The sequence below is a fragment of the Mytilus californianus genome, unplaced genomic scaffold (genome assembly GCF_021869535.1).
Source record: "Mytilus californianus isolate M0D057914Y unplaced genomic scaffold, xbMytCali1.0.p SCAF_2, whole genome shotgun sequence".
In the NCBI taxonomy this organism is placed as follows: domain Eukaryota; kingdom Metazoa; phylum Mollusca; class Bivalvia; order Mytilida; family Mytilidae; genus Mytilus; species Mytilus californianus.
Window position 1 is genome coordinate 87,544,819 of NW_026262668.1, and position 23,749 is coordinate 87,568,567.

The following is a 23,749-nucleotide window of genomic DNA, read 5'->3' on the forward strand; positions in this document are numbered from 1 at the left end:
TCGGCGATATGTTTAACTCCCACTAATGTTGCGTAGAAGCGTCATTGTACGGATTATTAGAAAGGAATAAACACTTTTTATTGCATCATCTTCCTTACTTGATTAATTGATGAAATATAAATTTGCTCTTATGCCTTGATGTTCAAATAGTGTCCTGCACAAGTTTGTAATACTAGATTAGATCTTAAACACGGCATCTATCTTTCCTCTGCTCAGCAGGCAGTAGAGTTCATTCAAGGACCAGTACATTTATATGATCCGTAAGTTGGTATAACGCTGTTAATTCACTTGTGCGTAAATAGTTTGACAAACGGATAAAAACAATCAAACACATGAAATTTGTCAAGGCTTTTAAAATGATGTGGTAGACTGTATTTAGAAGTTTTGGACGAATATCTATGGAAAAAAATGGGTACAAATTTGGAAAAACAGCCGGTTTTGCATTTGGAACAGGGTTTATATTTTACAGTAAATCTTGGGTAGAAAAGATACTGCATTGATACAATACAAACAAGTCACTATATCACTACGCCCGGAAACGAAGTCTGTAAAACATATAACTGGTAGCGGATAATTTTGTAAGTGAAGTGATTAAAAATTACAATCCATTTAAATATTGCGTTTCAGGAATGTTCAATCGAATAAGCTTAATTTTCAATATGAGATGCATAAACATTCTTTTACTCGATCTTGAAACACTCTATTTAAGGTCGGTAAACAAAATAGCATGCAAATGATACCAATAATGACAATGCCTTTAAAACAAAACATAAATGTTCAAGCTATATATACCACTTCATTCATATAGTTTAGGTTACAAGGAAGTAATTATTTACATAGGCGACAATGGTAGCCTTATTTTGGTCCTGCGTTTTCCCTATCAAAGATCCATTGAAAAATATGTCGAAATCTGAATTATCAACACCTTTCGGGGTGTAATTGAAACTGCAAAACACATATGGTGCCGCAGCTTTTTTGATAGAAAAATGGCATTTTTTAAGGGTACTCAACGGTTCCGGAATTTTCGAAATAGTATAAATGAAGAACACCCCTTGCTAAATTTGGCACAGAAAATGTTTTTCGTATCAGAGAGTTTTCTCTAAACTTCTCGCTATTTCTACACCAATGGCCAACACTCATTTCTCACTATTTCAATTTTAATTTCTAATTACTAGGGCAGCAGAAAATAAATTTACTTCTACCTATTATCTTGGATGTGAAATCTAGGTGGCGCCAATCATCTTTATTTACTTCCTTTTAACCTTTAGTGGTTAATAAGATTTTTCTAAAATAAGAAGAGAGCTACATTTTCATCATATAGACGCACAATATGACACGTATTTATCTCTTACTATATCTCTATTTATTTCCCCAACAGCAGTAAAACAACGATGGATCTTTTATTCTACAGTTATCCACAGAATACACAAACTTACATATTTTAAATTTAAATGTCAAACGACTTGATAAAAAGAAACTGAACAAGATGACTGGTACGTAATCATACATTCTACTAAGACAATATAATCTAAAGTTTAAAAAACACGTCCATTACAAGCAAATGTAAACCAAATAGCTACACTGATGACATTTCAATGTATGTAATTAATATTGGCATTTGTCCGATCATTATCTGTGTCCAATCTGAATAACGCGCCACACCATATAATTCTAACGACGAAAAGTGAAAGGTCTGATTTTAATCAGGTTTATTAAGTTAAGAAGTCAAATGAGAAAAAAAAAGTATAAATGAAATTTGTCACTCAGTACTTGGTTAAATTGTGTTAAATATATACCATTAAATGTACTTACTGTCTTTGTTGCGAAAATTAACTGTTTTTATATTTGTTTAGGAGAATATAGTATTCGTATCAACAGATGAATGTTTTCGATTCACTAGTTACTACAAGCTAAGTTTAAGAAAATAGCCGGAGGTTAAAGGTTATCACTGGTATTTTAATGTATTTGTATATTAACTTTGATTCGTTTAAACATGTTTTGTCTTTTCTTTAAAAAAAAACACCACACACATTTGTTTTTACATCATTAAGAATCTAAATATACTCGGTTGGAAAGTGATTATTGAAAATTTCATTGCACTAATAAACTTTCAACTTTTTTTACTATTAAAGTTACTTTATTACTAATTTAGTGAGACGAAGTCTTACTTTATTGCATTCATATAAGCAGAGATGTCTCTGATTTAAGAGGAATAAAAAAATAAAAATCAAGAGTAGTTTTAACATAGACGTGAGTCATTAAAAATTAAGAAAAAGCTAAAAAATAAATAGTAAGGAAATTACTGTCTCTTTATAAGTAAACAAAGCTACTTACATAAACTGTCCACAACTAACTAAGAAGAAATGATATTTACATCTGTATACAAATACATTAAAAGTATTCAATCCGCTTATGTGAACTAAATCACATCCTTTTGCTTCAACAAGTTGTTATTTAAAGCATAACCACTTCAAGTCGTGATCATTGAACTCCAATGCATGTAATAATCAATATATACACGTCCTTTAACATGGAAAACTTTCAGTTACCGAAAATCGTGACAGTTTAATTATTATATACATACAGAATATGTATATACACGTCTTTTATACTCACAGTTCAATGAGTTATTTTTTTTTATTAATTTCATTATTTGCTTCGTTTTTATTGCAAGAAGCTAATTTATAAAGGGATTTCAAATAACAAATTCAACCATTTTTAACCTTCAAATACGTTTAGAGAAAGACAAAAATTTAAATAAAATGAAAGTTATCATTTGTTTGAATCGTTTTCGTCGCTTTCATCTAGTTAAACCGCCGGCACTTGTCTCTGAAAAAAGGTTACCTATTATATGTCATGTATGTAAAGGATATAGATTATTATTTTTCATAAGTTAACACTGTACTGTAAACTATATAAATGCCATTGATATAAGGATTCATATCGTACAGACACATTATTATTATCTTTAACAAAATTCAGTTAAGGAATTTTAAGTGATTTTTTTTACAACTAGTTAAGTATTGAAATTTAAAACACTTATGAAATGTTATAAAATCTTTAATAGCTTCTGATAACATACAGATAAAAATAATAATAATAATAAAAAACCAAAGAAATCATTCATATTTCTTGTAATAGAATTGATTTATTGAAGTGTACATGTAACCCTAAGTTCTTGGCCTCTGTTTTACGTAATGGTGATTATTTTCTTCAATCACTTCAAAACCTATAAACCACGAAATCTCCGAAACTATGACAAAATATTGACTATAACTTTCATCGAATGCAAACTTAGTCGCTTTCTACAATTCATTCCGAGCCAAAGTTTAACGATAACAGCAGGTGATATCTGTAAAACACTGTGGATTTCAAATGTTTTATACAAAACATAAAACAGAACAAAACGTGAATTTTCAATATTTCTCTAATTCATAGACGATTTATAGCTTCCCCGACCGGTTGATTACATTTTTTTGTTGTAAATTAAATTCTTACCCGATGTATACTTTACCCGACCGGTTGATTTTTTGTTTCTAATCAATGTGTGATCTGTTTGATCTCAATTCTTCATTGGTGAAAATTCACTTATGATGTCAAATTTTCTTGCCCTATTGTGTTGTCACGAAAAAGACGACCATGCATGATGACATCACATATAAAAAACACATCTTTTTGCAGATCATTGAAAAGACAGATACAGTTTTCCTAATTATAGTCTGATAATCATTAGAGAATTGATTTCATCACCAAAAACTCGTGTAATATAATATCTAAATTTTGAATATTTAAAAATCTCGCGTTTAGAATATGAAAACTGCCTCGTATTACACTCGATGCAGTGGTAATATCTTCATATAATCATCCTGCGGTTCGTTTTATATCAGTTCTTTACTGGTTAAAATTTAATTTTGTACCGACACAAATAACAAATGTGAAATTGATTTCCCCACACTTGGCAGATAAATTTAAATGGGCGGTAGGATTGAATGACGAAAGGATGAACATAGGTAACACTATACTTCCGGGCCACGTATTGGCTAGGACATAAAAATGCGCACTTCTAACTGCTTAGACTATACAGAAAATTAAACTAAAAAATCTCCGTTCAGATAATGAACGCGCTTACCTGAATCATACCGATATTGCAGATTACAAAATGCCGTGTTAGAAAATGCTCGCATTTATTACTAGCCAAATCAATGTTTTTTATCTGTTAATTTTAAAACCGTGCTTTCATTACCATAATACCAGCAACGGTACTTGCAATATTGTAAGTGGAATCATATATACTTTCGCAATCACAATATATAAATCCATGTGTGATAACATTTGGTAAAGATAGATAAATATAGATTCTACCACTGCATCGAGTGTAATACGATATTTATCCACTCGAGACAGTTAAATTTTCAAATTTAAAACGCGAGGCTCGCCGAGCGTTTTAAATATTTAAAATTTAACTGTCGAGAGTGGATAAATATCGTATTACACGAGATTTGGTGGTGGAATCTGTTTCTCTAATGATTTTCAAACAATACGCAGGCAAATTTATTCCTTCTTTTCGAATGATCTGCAAACAGATGTGTTCTTTCTATGTGACGTCATCAGGCATGGTCGCCTTTTTTCATGCCGTCACAATAGGAAATTCAGAGGAAAGCAAGAAAATTCGACGTCATAATCGGATTTTAACCAATGAAGAACTGAGATCAAACGAACCACACGTTGATTAATTTTTTTTTATACAATTGGTGCAGAAAGGGATAAATTGACGAAGAATTAGAGAAATGTATGTATTTATATTCAAGCATATAGCTATACGAGGCTTTTGGTTTTTAGTAATAAAAGTACAATACTACGTTTATTAAAATCTGAGTCAAATAATCATGATAGTATAATTGATAATAGTATATTATCAAGTGGTGCTTTGCGGATTTTTTATCATTTTTTAGTTCAAATTAATAACAGTGAAGAAACAAACCTGGAATTAGAGAGGCACAGACAGTCCCCATCGTAAAACCAATTACTTGACGGTAAACTTTATCTACAAAACGTACAAATCAAATCAAATCAAATCATTTTATTTGTGTAAAATCCAAATATTGGGCTGTTACCAAGACAAACATGACGGTATTTACAAACATACAATATTCAAAGTTAACCAACATTCATATTATATAAGTATATCATATATTTAGATATTTTGGAGGAGGTGAATACTAATATTCACCAAATTTTTAATGGCTCTAATAGTTAATCTGCATGTCCAATTAGAGTAATGTTCGTGTTATACAGTAAATGGTTTCTATTAGTGTAAGTCAGGACATGGAAGCAGACCTAGCTGTATATATGGTATCTTTATTCAAAATTGAACGGGGTAGATAATAAATGCATACAACATTATGTTATAAAATTGATAATGGAAATGGGGAATGTGTCAAAGAGACAACAACCCGACCAAAGAGCCGAAAACAGCTCAAGGCCACCAATGGTTTATAGACTATCAAAAGATAATGAAAGAGTTGTTAGAAAGGAAAAGATATGAAATAGAGCATCCAGGGGCTGCCTCATATTTAACACGTTGTCTCATATAAATAATGAAGTTAAATCATGCATAAATGTATGCACATTATTTCTCTAATCATTTAAACCAAACAGCCAATCAGGATCACGATTGCTTTCCTTTTTCAAAGAAAGCAACTTTTTACTTCTGTATTCAGCGGCATTATAAATAAGGAGATGCTGTGTAAGCAGCTACAAACCACCGTACGGCCTTCAACAATTAGCAAAATCCATACCACATAGCAAGGCATGACAAAATGTAAAAAAATCCAAACGAGAAAACCAACGGACAATTCCCCCCTTTTTCCCAAATTAGTGACCGCTGTTGATAGTAAAGTAGTAATTGATAGTAAATCGTAAACAAATGTTGGTTCTGGTATATTTATGCAAGTATAACACAGAGAGAAAAAACACGAAATAATTGAAATTGAAAGGAAAAAAAAAGCATTTTCGGAAAAAGGGCAACAAAAAATGCCCTGTTCCCAAGTACCTATGAAATCTAGAGCCTCTCCCATGTTTTGCACATACATTTTTGTTGGTGGTTTTAAACAAGCTTATTAATACTATATGTCACTTAATCAGCACGTGAAGACTGATTTAGCCTTACTTAAAGTCTTTGCAATTTCTGAAAATTTCACTCTCAATCAGATTTCGATGAAGGATTGTTCTATTTCGCTAGAGTTGCATTTCACCACCACGCTTGGATGATGTGATACTGTCTAGGTAATCCTATACTTCCTGTGGGTTTTCCATTCGCCTGTAGTATTTTTGAGTGCAACTTTCAGTTAAAAAGCCTGAAAAGTTACTGAAGAGCACAAAAGTAATGTAAGTACTTTATCATTTTATACATTCTATTTAAAATGTTTATTTTAAGGAAATTTTATGCAATTGTATAGTAGGAAAACAAATCTAAATTAAGCTGCTGATTATTGCTAGTATTTCTAGTTCTTCCAAATACTGCCCACATTCAACATGATGAATATTCTGGTAAGTTGCGCATGATTAAAAAACTGGTTAAAAACAAATTGTTGATCGATTTAGTTAGAAGTTTTGGTCACTTGAGACTTTGAATATCTCAAGAGATTTTGATGTAGCGATATCTGGAGGTAGTTTGTTCCAATTCTTGACGTTGTGAATAGTCGAAAACATGCACTATTTTTCGATAAAAATGTTTGTCTAAATGTTCATAAAGTGCATGGTTTGTGTGTTTGCACTCAGGCGAACGTGACAGTGAAATTTTCCATTTACTTCTAGTGTGAAAATATAGAAACTTTTAAATTCATTTATTTCATTTGATTTATCTCTCAGACAATTCTTTTGTTTTTTTCATGTCAGTCATTTTAATCTTAAAATATTTTACCTACATGTATGTGCTAATTACACTTTTTTGACATTACGTACTTTATAATCCGTTTGCCATTGTCCATTGTCTAAATACTTTAACGTATTAGGGTGCTTTTGTATTTTGTTGATTTATACATTGTACCTAATGATATAAAATTACATGTAGTAGATGTAGTAGAGAATTGATAAGAAGTAGTGGATTCGTAAACGATAATCAACGAGCGACTTTAGTCGCAAGTTGATTATCGTTTCCGAATCCACTACTTCTTATCAATTCTCTAGCTTAACCCATTTCTAGTAAAACGACTGTCTGTTTTACGTTTTGACAATGAATCAACAATATTTCATAAAAAAAGTTTGGTATTTTGTCTTTTTTATTCTATAATAGCTGGAAATGAATATATCCACACGGTTCGCATCTATATTTAGACATTTGACAAGTTAACATAAGTTTAATATAACTTAAAGGGGGTGTTAGCTCCCCTTTTTAATACCAGATTTTATTTTTGTATATACATATTTCATTTAATCTTTAATCATTACAAATTATTTAAATTAAATAGATTTTGGTATATTTAATTTATTCAAAAAGACATATATTGATATACAGAATTTATTTATCTTGTTTTGAAAAGTTAAAAAATTTTAATTACCAAAATTTAGAATCTTCAAAATTTATATACATAATATTTAGCAACGTGACTTGGTATAATGAAATCGTAACACCATTATGTCGTTCCTAGTCAATTAAATATAATTAGCGTATATGCCATAAATCTGCCATTTCATAATTCATATTGCTGTTTAAAGTATTAAAATTATGTGCTTACGATTTAAATTGAACAATTATATTTAAGGTAGATAGGGTGTCTTCCTCCATCTTGGATTTTGAAATACCAGAAAATAATCGGTCTAGACCTTTAATAAAATGTGCAAATTTTGAGAGTAGTGGGTAATTCATGTGTAAGAATTTACATTTTAATATAGAAAATGACATGTTTAATTATATTTATGGTTGTATTTTACAAAAAATAGAATACTTTTGTTTGATTCAATTTTTTCTAACTTTGCCACATAAGGGGAGGCAACTCAAATGTAAGGGCAGATAATTCAAATATTGTTACTTTTACAATAGAATGTGTTAGGAATTTATATATTTTATTATGTAGCAAGAAAACGGGCCCGGTGACCCCATTTTTTCTTTTTCTTATCTGAAAGTATAATATTAGAGCTATCTTCTCATGTTTTATCTCAAAATTCTATGGTGCAGTTTTCGTTTTATGGCAGAAAATTGCGTTTTCCATGCATTATCTATACAAAATCTGTCAATTTTGCACAACCTGTAGCGTGAAAATAAGCCCCGTGACCCATTCTTTTTATTATTTTTTCCAAAAAAGCATGATATAAACTACATTTTGGCAAATTATTAAAAAATTCTATGGATTATAATTTAGACACCCCATCTACCTTAAATTTTGTTTAAACTGTTTCCGTTTCATTTAAGTTAAGATTATTTTAGCGTTATTACATTTGGTAATATCGTTCACCGGTCAGTAAAATAGTTTTTTCTGTGGTACGCATTCTGAATCCACATCAGAATTGCTCTTGCTACGGATGTACAATGAATAATTATGTTGATGTCATAAACTTACCATCAAGATGTGCATAGCCGTGATCGTCTAGTCGTTGATAACGAATGTCATAACGGTGATATTAACAGTGCAAAGTTCGAACCTTGTACGCGGAATGAATTTTTTTCATTGTAATTTTTTTTTCTGGACCAAAATATTGTTTTAATCCTAGAACATGTAGAAGTATCATATATTTCATTTTCATATAATGGCAATGATTTTGTTCTGTTTTTATTGTCAAAGAAGTAGTTTTAACCCGTTTCTTAAAAAAAAAAAAAATAACACCCAAAATAAAACAAATTCAATAAACATGAACAAACCAAGATATATATATTTCATTAGATTACAAAAGCGAATTATCAATGAGACAGAAATACAGTTAAATGACATGTATTGACAAGTAAGCGCTTTAAGAGTACTATTTATATATTGATTGATGTCAGCCATCGTGGTCTAGTGGTATCATGCATAGACTGAAGACTGGATTGATACGAAGAAAATACGCGCGGGTTCGAATCCTACACATGCCACTCGTTTTTGAGAGGATAAAAGATCGTAAGTTAAAAGGTTAAAGTTATAATATAAGTTCTCTTAAGTTAATACTATGGTCAGTGGATTCTTGAAAAATAATCTAAAGCCAGAACAATAGACTGACGTCAGAGAAATGGGTTAAAGTTCAATTAATATTTAGTGGGAGTTAAACTCAGTTTTAGTTGGGAACCCGATAGACTAAGGCACGGACGTTGAATTAATATGTATAGCATTTATACTGGACTTTGCCGTGTATTTACACGAATGATTTATACTGTGTTTAACATTAATTTTAGTTGTATTTGAAATTGAATTAATATAACATTTGGTATCCGAATTGATGTTTTACTTATTTATACTGTGAGCTACTCACCAGAACACTGATTTTGTTATAACATTTGACATTAACCGCGCTTTCTTGGTACTCTTTTGAATTATTACAGAAAATATCAGATAATTGTTATTATTGAAGAAATGTTCATTTGATTTGTTGTTTTTTGTCAAGTTGTAAATAACATAAGTCTTGTATACCTTAAAAAATCATCTTTTTATTAATACATTTTCAAGATATAAGTTTACATGCAAATGTACTTACATTATGTAAGGTCAACTAACCAAATTACATGTATGCAAGTTTGTGATATTAATCACTATTAATGATTCATTACATAGACTTATTTCTTTGTCTTATGTGAACCCGAGTCCATTTTCAAATATTCAAGGAAGCTTGCCAGCAAATGAGCATATCATCTTTAAAAGCTAATTACTCAAAAAGCACTAAAAATATGGTATATAACACTTTTGTGTTATTGCAGTTGACATTATTGCTTACATCATCTCAACAAAGACAATTTGAGACAACTCCTGTCCATTTTGTCCCCCGCGTAACGCGTTGCAGAGGACATGGAAATACCGGGCGTCCGTCCGTCCGTGTGTCCGTCCGTCCGTCCGGTCTTGTTAGTGCTCTCAGAGGTACAATTCTTGTCAGATTTTTATAAAACTTATACTAAAGGTTGATATCAGCAATATCTCGGGCAAGTATTATAATGGTGGCCGATCGACTTTTTTTAAAAGAGTTATGCCCCTTGGAAATATTAAATTTATGGAAAATGGCCTCGTTAGCGCTCTTACGGTACAATTCTTGCCAGATTGTTTATAAAACTTATACTATACATGTAGGTTAATATCAGCAATATCTCGGACAAGTTCTATAATGGTGGCCGATCGACTTTTTTTAAATAAGTTATGCCCCTTGGAAATATTAAATTTATGGAAAATGGCCTCGTTAGCGCTCTCACGGGCACAATTCTTGCCGTATTTTTATAAAACTGATACTATAGGTTAATATCAGAAATATCTTGGACATGTTCTATAATAGTGGCCGATCGGCTTTTTTTGAAAGCGTTATGCCCCTTGGAAATATTAAATTTATGGAAAATGGCCTCGTTATTGCTCTCACGGGCACAATTCTTGCCAGATTTTTACAAAACTGATACCAAAGGTTAATATCAGCAATATCTCGGACAAGTTTTATAATGGTGGACAATCGACTTTTTTTTAAATCGTTATGCCCCTTGGAAATATTAAATTTATGGAAAATGGCCTCGTTATTGCTCTCACGGGCACAATTCTTGCCAGATTTCCCTAACCTGGGACAGTGGTGTAACTGTACAACAAAAGAACAAACTATAAAAATTAAAAGGGCTTAACTCACCAGATTGATACAAAGCAGAAAAACATCTAACAAAAACACAGACCGGACGTAGCAGGGTATTTATACATCCCTCACAACAAAAAAGATACAAAGTACAGATTTGAGAGTAATCGCAGTTACTGACTGCTAGTTCAAAGCCAATAACAACTAATTAAAGAAACTTCAAACAGTAAAAACGATCAACAATTAAGAATTATTGTATATGTTTTGTGTTTTGGCTATTATCTTGAAAATAATATCAGATAGGGTTAAAATTTTACCATTGGATGAACAGCAAAACAAGATCGAATAATAGGTCAACATGTCTGAAATATCAATTGGCAATGAATGATGATTTTTATTCATTTTTTGGGCTTTTATCTTGAATTAACTATAATAGACGGAAACTGTCAAAATCCAAATAACAATATCTAGATAAAGTCAACTTGACAGAAATTTTTAAAAATGGACTCCTTTTAGGGGTTATTGTTCTTTAATTTCAAGTTGTGTCTACGTTATAGTATTTGCTTTGCTTTACTTACTGTTATCTCCAAAACTATAACAGAAAAATGAACATGTAAACAGTGAAAATAGTCTTGTCAGTAAGACAAGATCTACAAAGGTCAACTTTACCAAAATCATTTATCTATTCGTCATAGGGCTTATTACCCATATTTGCCTTTTTGGCTATCTAAAATTGCGAAACTAAAAATATCTGTATAACTGTGAACAGAAAAAAAAAGGAAATTCGTTTTATTATTCCATATATAGGGTCTCTTGTGAGTCATTTAGTATTTTGGTGCCTTTTGTTTTCTACTTTACATCTTATTACATTAATTCTTACTGACTGTTCCATACGTTTTTAATGAAGGTGGTTGTTGTCCAAGACTCGGTTTTGGGGTTGAGAAAGATATAACTGCGCAATCATTATAAAAGCAGAAATACGGGTACATGTCAATGGATTTATTCTCTGAGTCAAAAATATGTTTATTGCATAAAAACTGTCATAATAAGAAAGACAAACTAATACCAAATAATTTTGGCCTCATTTGAGAGATCTGAATACTTGTGAAAAATATTGTTTATCTCTGGAAAATATCTTTTTATTTATCATTGTATGCTGGACAAATAAATAATACAATGTTGTTCATCTTCAGTAAATTGAGTAAATTTTGAGTACTCTTTTTTAAAAAGCCTCTGATCTCTTTCTATAAATGAAGTTTAATTTCTGTTTCTTTCTTTTTTGAGATAATTATGGGGCACTGATTCACATTTTTCAGATGGCATTTCTCCATCGAAAATTGTTTGAAAATAGATAACTTTCTTTAGAAAAACATTTTTAGTTTGAAATAATTATCTTATTTATCACTTTTGTATCTGTTCTTTTTTTTTTGTTCCAAAATGTTATTAAAATTCTACAAAGTTTGCAAACTGACTTCATTAAAAAGTTATGCTTTATATCTTCATTTTGAATATTCAGCTTTTAAAAAATATAATTTATAGATGAACATGAGTATTCTATATTAGTAAACATGTTTTTGTTACATATATAGGTATCATGCAGTAAACCATGTTCCATATTTATCATTCTAAAGTAATAATTCACGAATGGATAACACAACTGAAAAATATAACGGTAATATATCAAGTCCTAGCACACTTTGGGAGACTTTTTATTTACTCATATATATATCTAAAATCGTATCATAGTTATTAAGTTCAAAATTAAAGTTATCTCTCTTTGTACAGCTGACTGACTCTCCACTCTCACTCTTATCCGCTTGTAAGTCAAATAGAAAATTTGTATCCAACGTGTTTAGCCGATACACGTGATGGTTGTTGTTCTCCTGTTACAGGCACCCAATTGTATAAAATGAAACAAAAATGGAAAATTCGATACCTTTATGATACTCAAAATCTGTGTTGAAGAGCAGAATGATAAATTTGTAATATAGTCATGAATTTTTGTTGCTGAAAGCTAATTATTAACACCATTTGAAATTTCAGTTGGAATGCCTATGTATTGTCTTATGTCATCACACTCAGTACAATGGTGTAGCTTGATTCTTATTTTCAGGGAGGCAAACAATTTTTATTGATGGACAAAATCAAGAGGCAAATCCCCACTTACCCTACTGAACCACGTGAAGAAAATGGACATTTCTGGATAGTTTTCATTATGAAAAACAACCTTAAGATATTCTTCAACACGGAGCAAAAATTCTCTCACCTCACTGCAAGTTTAAGACGGCCCCTAGCACCTGTTTGAGCGGAGTGATGTTTTGTTGTGCTTTTGTGTTTAATTTTAGCTTCTTGATATACACCCGCATTTACTTCTATTAATGTATAAACAGTTTTCATTATCTCTGATAAACTTTAAATATATCTTTATTTTGATAAATGATATGACTTCCTAGAGAAAGCCGAAATTGCTGTTCTTCAACTTGACAGACGTCTGAATGTATTCGGCCAAAAGTTTAGATTTTTATACAACAGAATGATAAAGACGGGTCCATAGCGTCGGATTACATGATAATCATTGATGTTCAAAGATAACTTTGACATACCAAGGATTCACTATACAAATCCTTGGACATACATAGTATGTCATTGAAAATACATTTTTGCGAGTAATGAGTAAACAGTACTTTATACACAGTATACACATTATAGGCATTAGACGTTTTTTTATTAACCAAGTATGGGCCCTTGTCAGGCAAGGTACTTACACATTACATTAAACATTACCAGTAAATATATTTTATTTCCAATTCGGAGCCCTTGTTTGGCATACATATACATAAATGTAATAAGATAGAATGATCACAATAGTACAAGTGATTTTAAATGATAGAGCAGACCGTTACCACGAGAAAACATTGTTAACCGAGGCGAAGCAAAGGTTGACAAAGTTTTTCTATGGGTAAAAATCTGCTATATCACCTTCTCAGGTATGTATAAAAGTAAAAACAAAAGATGTGGTATGATTGCCAATGAGAAAAAAATTCCACCAGCGACCAAATGACATAGAAGTAAGCAACTATATGCCACCGTACGGCCGTCAACGATGCGCAAGACCCATACCACATAGCAAACTTTAAAATGCCCCGACATGACAATGCGTTTACTGTTAACTTTTTGAAACATTGACAACTATCCAACAGAGTCTAGCCGTTCAAGCAACTCTAATTAAGTCACCATATGGCCGTTAACAATAAGCAAAAGCATACCTTATAGTCCTTATATATAGTCCGCTATAAAAGGCTCCGACATGAAAGAATATGAAACAATTCAAACGAAAACATCACTGACCTGAATTATGACAGGCAGCAACCAACGACAGAATCTGCATGAATTACAGGCTCCTGACTTGGGACAGGCACACATAGAGTATGGAGGGTTTAAACATGTTGTGTGTAATCCTTAGTGGACAGTGGTGCAACAGCACATGAACAAACTAAAAATTAGTAAAAAATTGTTTGACTCAGGCCGACACGAAACAAAAAAGAAGCCAACTAACATAAAGACAAAAGACAACGTGAAAGTGCCGATCTACGAGTACTCGCAGTTATACTGAATAATTTATACTTCATTAAAATCAATGTCGTTTACGGTAAATGGCACAAATATCCCTCTTCTGGACACATATGATAGATAAAGAATATAAACCGCGATCATTGTTTGATACAGCATCGTCTAATATTGGTATGGTTTCCATCTGCATGCTGTACCGATATTCTTGATTTGTAGATCGTAATAATCATATCCCATTTCCGCTCAAAGCTTTAAGAGAGGAACAAAGAGTATATTCCTTCTCCACACAAACATAATCGATTGTGTAGAAAGGCTAAATATAAGTCCCATGGAGGATTCAGTAAAATGAAAAGGAATCTATATACGTGTTTCCACACAGATAAACACTGTTAAAAGAAGGAATCGTCCCCTGCATCCGGCTATAGAAGTACCGTTCCTAAGTTTTACGGTTGTCAGTGTCTAGGTTGAAAGAAATAGTCTCTTCTATGTTTTTAAAATGCTGTTCATTTGAAATTAGTTTGAAATCTGAGATTACTATCATCAATAGAAGTCTCGGGGAAAACATTTTTATTTTAACTTTCCATGTTTTTTGAAACGGTTCTTTTAAACCATTATGCCGCAAAAATTTTTGTTTTCTAGTGATATTAGTATTTCCCAATATTATTGCGGATTTTATTCTCCGAATCTAAAAGTTTGTTTAATATTCTCTTTCATATTCTTTTTGTGTTGGTTTGTTAAGTTTATATTCTAAAAGATATAACGGTAAACCAAAATATGCATATTTAATTGAATTTTGTCTTAATTCCTGCATCATTGTTGACTTTTTATCCTTCATCTGAGATTACTATCATTCACGGTCCTACTTTACCTGCTCCCTCAAAACTTCTGTAACTTCTATGTATATCTATTATAAAATGTTATAGTTGGGACCTGATATGTCATTATGATATATTTCTTTTTCAGTTTAAGTATACAATATACCATCAAGCAGGCTGATGATTAAATACCGTTGATTTATAAAGATGTTTTGGATTAAATATGTTTTCGAGTTATCCTTCGGCATTTAAAAGATTATTTAGCAATTTCTATTTATTTTTATAGTATTACTGAAAATCATTGGTTCTATCATACCCGAGTAAGTGAGTTTTGCCGGAACACAGGCAATATTTTCTCCATACTTTTCAGAGTCAATCAAGTGCCTGTGGATTTGAGACTGATAAAGTAGCGAGTCTGGAGTGTCCTGCATTTCTTAATTCTTTTGTTTTTTTATACCTTTTCTCTATTCTTTTTTGTTTTTGTTGCCATTATTCTCTACTCTTTATATGTTAAAACCTCGAGCATTATTCTCTATTTTTTTGTCTATTTTTCTCTTCTGTATTCTGAATAATTCTTTATTCTGCCATTCACCTTTTGCTCATTGTTCTCTACTCAGCTGTAAACTGGTAAACCACATAAAAACATAGCTCTAACGTATTAAAACGTTAGACAAGCCAAACCAGGGGCGGATCCAGGATTTTGGAAAGGGGGAGCGTAGTATTAAAGTTCGCCGAACGGAGCGAGGCGAAAACATTTTTGGACCTCCTTTTTTTGGCTAAAAAACATAAAATAAGTGGAAACTGATTTTATAGTTAAAATGTAGGGGTTGGACATTTTTGGTGCCGTATTCTCTCCATTAATTGTCTATTATAAAATGATTGGATGGATCCAAAGCTATGTACTAATTAATATATTTGATGTGGGATTTGTCAGTAAAAAATGGACATGGAAAATTCTCGTTTGTTGTATGGTTAGTTAGCATAACCTCATAGATTTCTTGTTGCTATTCAATGAAATTTCATATACGACCGACACGAAGAAAGAAAAACAGGCAATTTTTATCCAAATGTTTGGTTGAAATGTTTCAACCAACAAGGGAAGTGAGGGGTTCCAATCAACCAAAGGTTACGAATGAGTCGGAAATGACAATGAAGTTGTGAATGACGGTCGACACATGGAGACATATAGGCCACACCCAGCAGGCAGGTTGCAGTCGGGCCTTGAAAAAAGTATTCAGTATATCAGTTCGGCGAAACAGACATTCCGGTCAGATATGGGATTCACATGCAACCCCCCCCCCCCCCCCCCCCAAAAAAAAATTACACCCGTTTTTTATTCATCATGTTTATTTAATGCTTAATAATTTTGTTAAAAATATTTTTTTCTAATAGCAAAAAAGTGGACAAGATTATTGTTTTCAATCCAGATACGGCCAGAATTTTTGTTTAAGGCAAAAATCAGGGTCAGAATTTTTTCTCTAAAATATCTCAGACTGCCCCCTCAAATCAAATGGTCCGTACCTTAGACTTTAAATCTATATCTAGAGCTTACTGACTGGGGATCACTATTCAGCAATGTTATTAATGGGCTGGGGCGTGTGGGGTTAAACATGTTTTCGTAGGTAAATAATATTGCTGTGGAACTTTTTTTTTCATGAGAGTGTAATAGAGTATTACTTTCTGTTGGGTGGAATTGTGAAATAGAAGTCAATACGTTCTTGCTCAATACTTTGTAGCTTTGAAGGCGTCATGCTTGTCATCCTCAGCCTAAGCAATGTGTTACTGTAGTTTAAATTTCAAAATGACTGAGTGACGTTTTTTTCGACGTACTGGTCAACTCCACCGTAGCGAATCACATGACTTTGACATAATCAATAACATATTACAGTAAATACGAGCGAAAAATATCTTTATAAGTAAAGAATTGTCGCAAAAATATTAAATACACGGGAAATGGCAAAGTTCGCGAAGTCTAGTCAGAGGCGGATTTAGGAGGGGGGGGGGGGGGGGGGGGGGGGGCAGGGGGCCCGGCCCCCTTTTTTGGGAAAAATTTGGTTGATTATTTAGGGAATCACTGATGCATTACTAAAGCGTGCCCCCTCTTAGGCAGTCAGTGGGCCCCAATTAATCATTTTACAAAAAAAAAAAAAAAAAAAGTGCAAGCAAAAGGGGGGGGGCGTACGCCCTCTACGCCCCCCTCTGGATCCGCCACTGCAAACTTGGTGGCATAAGGACATCATTTATTATCTTTGCCAGATGAAGCTGAGACTACTGTTATAGTAGAATCTGGCTGAAGTCAAAGAAGTCAGGAATACCACATTTTATGAAACTTTCAAATGCAAATATAATAGCTGGGACATAATATATTAATTATTAGTATTAGTTAATTAGTTAATAGTCCCAATCGGCAATCCTCGGGTGAATCCGCTACGGTGAAAGAACGGAATTGACAGAGATATGACGAAAGGTAATAGCCCAGATAATAGTTACGTCCCTTGTTTTAGCTCTCTTGTATTGAATACCAAAATCCAATATTGATAAATAACATTTTGACAGCTTAAGTCTTCAGTGAAGATATCAACCATGTCTTTCAATATTTTACTGCAAGTACACGACTGATAAGACGGTTACGTAAGTTCTCATGTAACCACATTACTGGCAAGTGTATCAAATCGTTCAAATTTGAGAGATTGAGCTGTTTTAAGGTTCTGTTCACTTAGTAAGTTAGTTGTGAAAATCCATGGATAGTACCAGCAGGATTCGAACCCTCAATCTCGGGATCTAGACTAAAGGCAGCGCTCTAACTAATTGAGCCAAAGAAGATCTTCCCTAACACAACTAGTTAGACTACCTTTATATCTCCAGGTCTACAACACTCTTCCCCCTTTTCTTTTTTCGGCATGTACCATCCATCCGAGCATACTCGGAAACCCTCTGGCCAGTTACCTGATTTTACTTTTTCCAGTGAATACTTCATCTGTTGATATATACTGTGAATGTTTTGTGTATATTTATATATATTTAGCCATGTTGAAAGACATGTATAAGTCAAATAATAAAACTTAGCTAATGGTTAAGTCTCTAAGATGTAAGATTTCTGCTGCTATTTTTTGCTAAATGGGTACAATTTTGGTACTGTGACGTTAGATATTTAAATTCTAGAAGCTGTTATGGCTCATGTCTTTCCACCCAGATAAGTGAACATCATGAACATAACAACCAAGAGAACACCCATCCACTTTTACTACAACATGTACATGATATTTGGAAACATTTTAGAATCAGTAAAACATGCAAAATACTTAGGTATCACAATTCCTGCAGACCTACATGTAAATAGTAAAATTGAACACCCATGTTCAACAAACTGCTGCAAAAGCAATTAAATCCTTATGTTTCATCAGAACTAAGACTATTATACTAACATGATTAGAATCTTGTAGGTTTTTCCATATGAAAATACTAGAATAAATAGAAATTCTGACAGGGTAAAAAATGTTCAGATTGTCAAGATCTATAATAATTTCCCATTTCCACCAAAATATCAGATTTTAGAACCCTTAAGGGTTATTGCCTATGATCATGATGATGTTGAAGATGGTTTTAGATATATATATTTGTAGAAACTGTATTTGTAAACAGCAAAAATTATCAGCAATACAGAAGATCTTCAAAAATGACATCACCAAAACCATCAGAAGGGTCTAACATGTCTAAAATGCTGATGTGTAAAATTGATATATTTTACGTCATTTCTAAGGAATTGTTCAACATGAATTGATAAGGGACTGGCTACGATTACGTTGAAATAATTACCTTAATGTTACAATAATAAATAAGCTAGTGTTACATGGACACTAATTGCCGGAATGTTAGGTTGGGTTAGGATTCGATTAATCAAATACAAACATAACAATAATATTTGTGTCTACGGTTACGTTGTGTTATTGTTACGTTAATGCACTTCAATGTATGCTGGGACTAGTAATTTGTAGTTTTGTACAGTATAAAAATACAACTTGAAAACTTTTATTCGTAAACACTGCAATGCTACAATATTGCATACAAATTTTTTATTTTATTTACACTGATGGCAGCTTCTGCACATCCAGTATGTGCTTTTGGGAGCATGTTTTAGTCCGACACAGTTTTGATAAAACCACTCTAGGCAGCCCTCACAATAGAGTGATGCAGCAATGCATGTGCACGTTGGTTTTGCAGACTGAACAGTTCCACTACAGTTTAGTAGTGCCAAAGCTGAATAAATTTGTTTTTTGCTCTTCGGTCAGGTTGTTGTCTCTTTGACACATTCCCCATTTCGATTTTCTATTTTATTCAATGGTTTGATGTTTAGAAGAAAAGTGTTCACTTCTTTGTATTTAACTGCACACCTACCCTTATTACTGTCATTATACTTTGAACAATGGACATGATGGATGAAGTGATTCCTAAATTACCAAATTTTTTTGGGGTAAAAAATTTAAAACTTTAGATGTGTTTGAATCAAAACTAAAACAATATCAAGAATCAAATTTTATACACACTATACAATACACTATGTAAAAGAATGTTTTTACATTTAAATGGAATATTAAATGTGCGTACATTGAAGTGCATTAACGTAACAATAACATGTAACATAATCGTAGACACAAATATAATTGTTATGTTCGTAATTAATCGGTTCCTTACCCAACCTAGCATTCAGGCAATTAGTGTCCAATGTAACAAAAACTTTTTTATTATGTTACATTTCTACATAATCCTAGCCAGTGCCAATATTAAAAATTGGAATTTATTTCGTAGGTTATAAAAATAATAAGGAATCTACAACTTAGAAAATTAAAATTCAATCAGGATCAGTAAAACAAAGCATACAGTATACATGTGTGTACGTACAGTATTGTTTTCTGGGGGCATAAAATAAGTTTTCCCAAATGACAAAAATATACTACACAAGGTGAAGCCAGTTCAAGGATTGCAGAAATAATATCATTGCTTTATTACACTGTTTTTTTTTCTAGATTGCTTTCCAAGGAAAAACCCTGAGTTCAATGGAAGGATCAGGACTACCAATATTCAAGGGATGTCCTCAAAACCAATGCAATGTTATAGGAAATGATTTGTGCTTAATTTGTAAGCAGCTTTTCTTTGCAAAAAGTACTGAGAAAATATGCACAAACTGTGAATTGACAAGCCTTAGATCCATTGTCGGTCAAACACATATGCAACAGGATTTATATGAGAGTGTAGAAGAAAGGCTGAAAATGAAGAAACATCACAGATATGGATGTGATTTGTGTGGAAAAATGTTCCAAAATACATCCTTCCTGAAAATCCACCAGAGAACACATACTGGAGAAAAACCATATAATTGTGAAATTTGTAACACAGCTTTCTCACAGTCATCATCCCTGAATACCCACAAACAACTTAAACATTCCAACCAAAAGCCATATAATTGTAATATATGTGGGAAAACATTTGCAATAAAAAATTATCTTACTGTGCATTTACGCACCCATAGCAGAGAAAAGCCATATAAATGTAACTCATGTTTAAAAACGTTTACACAAAAATCTTCACTAACAACTCACGTAAAAATGCATCAGTAAAATGTAGTTAGAAATAATGACATATATTATAGATATACATTTATATGAACAATATATAGCAGAAAAATTAAACAATGATAGTTCAGCAGATAAATGTACAGAAAATTGATGGGACAAAAAAATCACAGTTATTTCGTTCATCGTTTAAATATATAAATTAAAAGAAAAAATTCTTGAAATCTTTTGATTTTATTTTAAGCAAATTGTCCATTAACATTCTAAAATGAAGATGTATCAATTTTTTATCATACAATAAATATATTTCCTGAGACGCACCATTGAGCAATTGAATTAACAGGCCATTTTGACAGCTTATTATTTTAAGAATATTTTGATCATATTGAAAGTTTTGACAATTGTTTTTTTTTATGCCCCCTCTGCTAGGCGAAAGGGGTATTTACATGTAGTGTTACCCTTGACCTTCTGTCCCTCTTTCCGTCCTTCTGTTCGTCCCATTTTTGGTTTCCACACTCTAACTTATAGTTTTACTAATTCAAATCTTATGAAACTCATGCACATGGATAAGAACCACAACACGCAGACATAGTTTAAATTTGCTCCTTTATAACTTGGAAAATTGCAAAATTTTTCGTTTCCGCACTCTAACTTAAGTTTTCCTAATGATTTGATTTTTGATTTTTGGTGTTTTAATGCCACTTTTAAGCACCGCTTTTGGGCTATTTCGTGGCGGCCAGTTTTTATTGGTGGAGGAAGCCGGAGTGCCCGGAGAAAACCACCGACCTTCGATAGGAAAACTGACAATCTTAGTCAATTAAGATTGGATTTGAGTGCACCCGCACGAGCGGGGTTCGAACTCACAACCTCAGTGTTGACTGGCTAGTGATTACAGTAGTAACTACTTAGACCACTCAGCCACCGAGGCTCCCGGTTTTCCTAATGAAGATTTTATGAAACGCATACACAATGCTAAGAACCACAACACACAGAGTTTAAATTTGGGCAGTGAGTCATTTACTGATATACATGCAGGTATGTCCCTATTTAACTTTGAAAATTGCAAAGCATGAGCAGAGGCATTCGTATCCTCAGACACATTCTTCTTTTTATGCCCACCCCGCTAGGCAAAAGGGGCCTTAAGTGTAACCCATGACCTTCCATCCATCTTTCTGTCTGTTCCATTTTTGGATTCCGCACTCTAACTTTATAAGTTTTACTCATCCAAAACTTTTACACAATGCTAAGAACCACAACACTTAGACAGAGTTTAAATTTGGGCAGTGAGTCATTTACCGTTATAGAGGTATGCCCTTTTTTAACTTGGAAAACTTCAAAGCATGAGCTGCAGGGGCATTCCTGTCTTCAGACACATTCTTCCTTTTCATTTTTTTAAACAAAGTTGTTTAATGTAATAGTTAAAGAAAAATACAAAACAAAAAATAAACTTTAAAAAAGAAAACTTTTTTATCAAAACTTAATTGTGGCTTTCTGTAGTACTTTCTTTTAGCATTATATGTTACTGATTATTCCCACTTTTCATTAAAAGTTGAGTTGGTGGTCAGTTTTATAATTATTCTTTGGTTGGTCATGTTGGTTATAACTGTAATGCCTATTGATAAATAATAGTTTTCATCAACTTTTTTGTCAAATGATAGAAATTGTATAAACATTGATAAAGAGGTTGTCTTAAAATAATATAACTTGCCTGAACTTCATTAAAAATTAATACAAGTTGTAAAGAAGTGATGTAAAAACATAGATAAGAAATAACTCTTACCAACTGAATGAAAAGTGGGAATGAATTCAATCCATGAGTGCTGTATTATGCAACCTGCATGCATTCTGAAATTAATGTACATGTCTGAACACTAAAGCTTACAATGTATAGTTGTGTTATAACTTTTAGCAAGTATTGAAGTAAACATTTTTGATATTTGGTATAATTGACTTGTTAATGCATTGTTGATAGGAAATATTTTATTATGCCACTCCCTAATTATTTATATAAGTGGCTTTCATGTTTGGCACACTGATTAATCTTTTTCATAATTCAAGAACAGTTAATTTTGTGTCAGGTCAGATTATAATGACTTAACATTCGTTTAGCATGCCACAGTGACATGCTTTTGTGTAGATATATTGATACTGCAGCAACAGCATTAAATATTATATAGATATTTATTATTTTAGAAGGTAGAATAATTAGCTATGTAAAGACAATCTGTATTTTGAATGTAGATAGCCTGTATTATTTTCTTTAATTTTTGGCATGCATGTGTCAGTTGTCTTTAGCCTCATTTTCATGGTTCATGTTAGTTTAACCTATCATTAGGTTTTTGTGCTTAGGTCAGTTCAGCAGTTACTATAAGTACTGTATATATATGGGTCAACTTTATTTGGTCTTTAGAATCACTGAAAGACTTTGTATAGCTCCAATCTGCGACCTTAGGGAGTTAGGCTTGCAACCTTCTGACCTGACATCTCATTTTAAAGGACCTGTGACCTTTAACTCAGGTTAAATGTCAAATAAATGCTACAAAAACTTGTCACATTGACTTAAAAGTGACTGAGGTCATTTCTTAACATGACCTTGTGACCTAAGAGGTGTACCCTACTGGATCCCCTTACATATCTGTCCTCTTTACCTCATGTTCATGGTTTAATGATTTTACATTAGGTTTTCATGCTTAGGTCAGTTTCTTGGTAGTTTTTAGTCAAACATCAACAATATTTGGTCTAGAATCATTGTAGATGAACATGGGTGTCTCTTTTTCATGGGGCAATAATGTTTCATGTGTAGGGCAGTATCTCACTAAGGGAGCTACCATTTGATTTTTATGGGGGGGCTAGGATGAAAAAATTTTGTCCTGCCTTTTTATTTTTCCATCTATTCAGTCCTGCCTTTTTATTTTTCACTCTATTTGGTCTTGCTTTTTTTTTTTTAGTTTATCCTGCCTTTTTTTTTTTACATAAATTGTCATCCTGCCTTTTTTTTTTTGGCAAATAACGAATAATGTCATCCTGCCTTTTTTTTACTCAAAACTCCTGTCCTGTCTATTTTTATAC

At 32.4% G+C, this 23,749-nt stretch overlaps 1 long non-coding RNA gene across 1 annotated transcript; it reads left to right on the forward strand.

Annotated features, from left to right (window-relative positions):
- Window positions 1-17,614: 17,614 nt before the first annotated feature.
- Window positions 17,615-22,931, forward strand: LOC127728426 (uncharacterized). Its single transcript, XR_007994116.1, has 2 exons — window positions 17,615-17,741; window positions 20,135-22,931. It is a non-coding gene; the product is annotated as an uncharacterized LOC127728426 (long non-coding RNA).
- Window positions 22,932-23,749: the final 818 nt, after the last annotated feature.